We start from the raw sequence: 3,561 nt of genomic DNA on the forward strand, positions 1-3,561 counted from the left end.
AGCAGACTTTCCCTTAGCAATACTCCACCATGGAGATGTTGCATAGAAAGTCACCCTACAGGGCTACAGACAACGTAGGCAGTGAAAGTGGAAGGAAAGTCGAGTGTGTAAAGCAAGGGAACTTTCAGGACCACAGGCTACCATGGACAGTACATGACCAGCTTGCTTCCACACATGAAGGTCAATGAGAAACATCTTGTAAGACCTCTATCATTCTTCCCAGTTAGGTCTTTCTGATAATTGATTGCATCCACCCACTACTGTGTATCAGACTGAAGCAGAGGCTACAGGTCATGTCTTGGTAGAGAAAGATGCTAAGTCTAAAACGTCCTCATTGTGAAAGAGAGATCTTTGACTGGAAGTTGAACAGCTCTTTGGGTTTCAAAGCTCTGAGTGGTCCTTGGTGTTTCTTAGTGGCTAGTCTTTGTTTTTTTTTTTTTTATTACAGCATTTTTTTAAATCACAAAAGAAAGGCAACTTAAATCCAACCAAAATCATACACTGGTTTGCCTGAGCCCTTTCAACTACATACACATAAAATTGAAGTTTACAGGGGAAAACGATTTTATCTTACAATAAGTTGATAAAAGGGAAGATATTAAGTTCACTAGAAAGTACTGAAAATAACAAAGAAATGGCTTCTTTGATTAAAAACTGTATAACCATTCATTTAAACTGAAGGACCAGACTTTCTGTCCTTAGAAACCCAAACTTAAGATTAACTAAAAGCATAGTATATTTTTTAACCCCATACTGTTAAAAGCTGGTGGGAATATTTAAAGTTAATTTTTACAGCTTTTGTAAGCATACAGTATTTCTAAAAAAATTACTTTTACTCAGAGATTAGGTAAAACAGATATAGGAATGTTCTAAAATGGCGGTTTGAAATTATGCATTACAATCTAAGCAAACATCAGTTTCTCTGCCACTGGTTTTAATGCCATTCATTATTCTGCAAGCTTTTTCAGCAGATTCTGGAGAGTCAAACATGACTGTTCCACAGCTTTTTGACTTCCCATTCTCCATTTGGATTTCTGCATAAATGACATGACCACATTGACTGAATTTCTCTTTTAGTTTCTGCCAACTCAAGTCAAAAGGCAGGTTTCTGACAAATATTTGGTTGCCTTTGGAACCTATTCTGTCTCTCATTCCACTTCCGATTGGACCTGATAAAAATCTTGGATGCATATTGATGCTCCTTTCCAGTACAGCTCCTATCCCTGGTCCCATTCTTATCCCTGGTCCCATTCTGTCAAAGCTGGAACTCATTCGGTCCAGTCCCATCCCTATTCTTCCAGTCATGCTGTTCATGCCACCCACTCCACCATCAAGCCTACTAAAGGAATCTCCAAAACCTCCTTTAATTTCAATATCACCACGTCCAGAGTCTCTCTCTAGGCTGGTAGTCACTGCACCACGGTATAGTTCTCCCATTCGGCCAACTCTTCCAAATCCTCCCATGCTGTTCATGGCTTGCAGGCCACCAAATCCAATTCCACTTGGACCTAAATTTCTCATTACACCATCTATGTTCAACTGACAGGCACTAATAGGTTCTCTACCTGGACCAAGTCGCATTCCAATGCCTCCAAGACCACATCATAATTGTGGTGTCTTCAGAGGAACAGATTTATCATCCATTTTTACATACATTGGTCTATCAAATAAAAATTGTCCGTTGAGGATAGAAATTGCTTGAACTGCTTCAACTGCTTGTTTAAAACTGATGGTGCTCATTCCTCAGCTCTTGCCATCTTTGTCTTCTTTAATGTCTGCCTGCTTTATGGTTCAAGCTATGCTGAATACTTCCTTTAGCTTCTTCCAACCAACTTTAAAGGCAAGATTAGCAACAAAAATTGTGGAAACAAGTCTACCAGCCTATAAATTGCTGATAACTTCAGGAGGAATGTTTGGATTATTTAGAATGGATGGTGGTAAATTCACCAACCCTGATCCCATATCAGAAACATGTCCTCTTTAAAAATGATATATGATTAGGTTTTGTTGTCATGACAGGAGTCCAGAGCAAAGGCTTCATAGTGGAGTAGACGTGATGGGGAGGGATTGTATAATAATGAAAGGCTTTTTCTATTACTTTTCAAAGAGAAGAGCAAACTGGAGTTGGGGGGAGGGATGGACAGGGAGAAAAGTGCAACAACGAATGAATAGAAATCCAAAGTCTCTGTAAATTTTCATTGAAATTAATAATAATAAAAATTAAAAGAAAAAATTAATTTCTACTCTTAAAAATATTCGGAGTCACATCATGTATTAGTTTAATAGGACATGCTTTTTAAATCTGTTAAGTCATAAGCACATATGGACATATGCATATTATTCACTGATAAAGATTTAGATTTAAAAATGTTTGTAGACATTAAAAACCAAACAAAAAAAGGGAACGTGTCCTCTTGTAAACGATGATCCTCTTGTTTGTTGCAGTGCCCTACGAGCATTTTCTCCATCAAGATCCTCCTTAATATTTATTCAAATGTCTTCCACTAAGATCACATTTGTTCATAATTTCTAGTGCTTTCTTTACAAATTCTTCAGCTTTGAATTCAACCACACCACAACCCCTTGATTTCCCTTCTGCATCCTTAAAGAGCTGCATATAATCTCATCAACTTTTTCTCTCATTAGAGCTTTAATAGCTTGCCATTTCATGTCATAGGGGATGTAATGAAAACTGTTACAATTGGTACCCTTTCTTTCTCCAGTGCCTGAAATCTTGTCTTTTGAATAAGGATGAAATCGATTTGCCTTCTTATTTTCTGAAGACTTTTCTCTTAAATCTGATTTCTCATCTTTTCCTGATTCTTCCTTTTCCATTTTAACATCATTGGAGCTGCTGCTGTGGGACTGCTGTTTCTCCAGCTTTTGGTCTCCAGAAATATGAGAATCTAAGCTTATTATTTTAAGTCTCATAGTTGACAACCATTTTTTTACAGCAGCTCTAGGAGCTAAAACATCTGCATAGTGTGGAATGAGGAACTTGCACCGTGTCCACCTGTAAGCCTGATGCACATCTGCTAAGAAGGCATCTCTTAGAGTGACAGAGGTCTGTGAGCATTTTGTGGAGAAAGATAGTAGGTGCTGTCTTCTTTGAGAGACATAGAATAGAGTGGTTAGAACGCAGACTTAGGAGTTACATTCTGAGTCTGGTTCAACCCCTAATTAGTTGCATGACTTTGGGTAAGTTACTTGACTACTCTGAGCCTCCATTTCTCCCCCCCTCCCCAAGTATGTGAACCATTGTTGTTAAATGCCATTGGATTGGCGCTGGCCTGTGTGCAACAAATGAAAGCCTCCCCGGTCCTGCACTATCCTCAGTCTCCACCATGCTCGAGTCCACAGTGCAGTCAGCATTCTCAAAGCATCTCCCTGAGTATCTTCTTCTTTTTTACTGATCCTTTCCACTGCTTTACCAAGCATGATGTTCTTCTCCACAGATTGGCCTCTCCTGCAGACAAGCCCAAAGTATATGAGGTTAAGTCTAACCCTCTTTGCTTCGAAAGAGAATCCTGTCTGCACTTCTTCCAGAAAAGATATGGTTGG

General features: G+C 38.9%; 1 pseudogene; it reads right to left on the reverse strand.

The window, feature by feature from the left end:
- Positions 1–888: 888 nt before the first annotated feature.
- On the reverse strand, positions 889–2,931 carry LOC102846629 (annotated as a pseudogene).
- Positions 2,932–3,561: the final 630 nt, after the last annotated feature.

The sequence above is a fragment of the Elephantulus edwardii genome, unplaced genomic scaffold, assembly GCF_000299155.1.
Source record: "Elephantulus edwardii isolate Elephantulus edwardi_28Jun2011 unplaced genomic scaffold, EleEdw1.0 scaffold00297, whole genome shotgun sequence".
Classification (NCBI taxonomy): domain Eukaryota; kingdom Metazoa; phylum Chordata; class Mammalia; order Macroscelidea; family Macroscelididae; genus Elephantulus; species Elephantulus edwardii.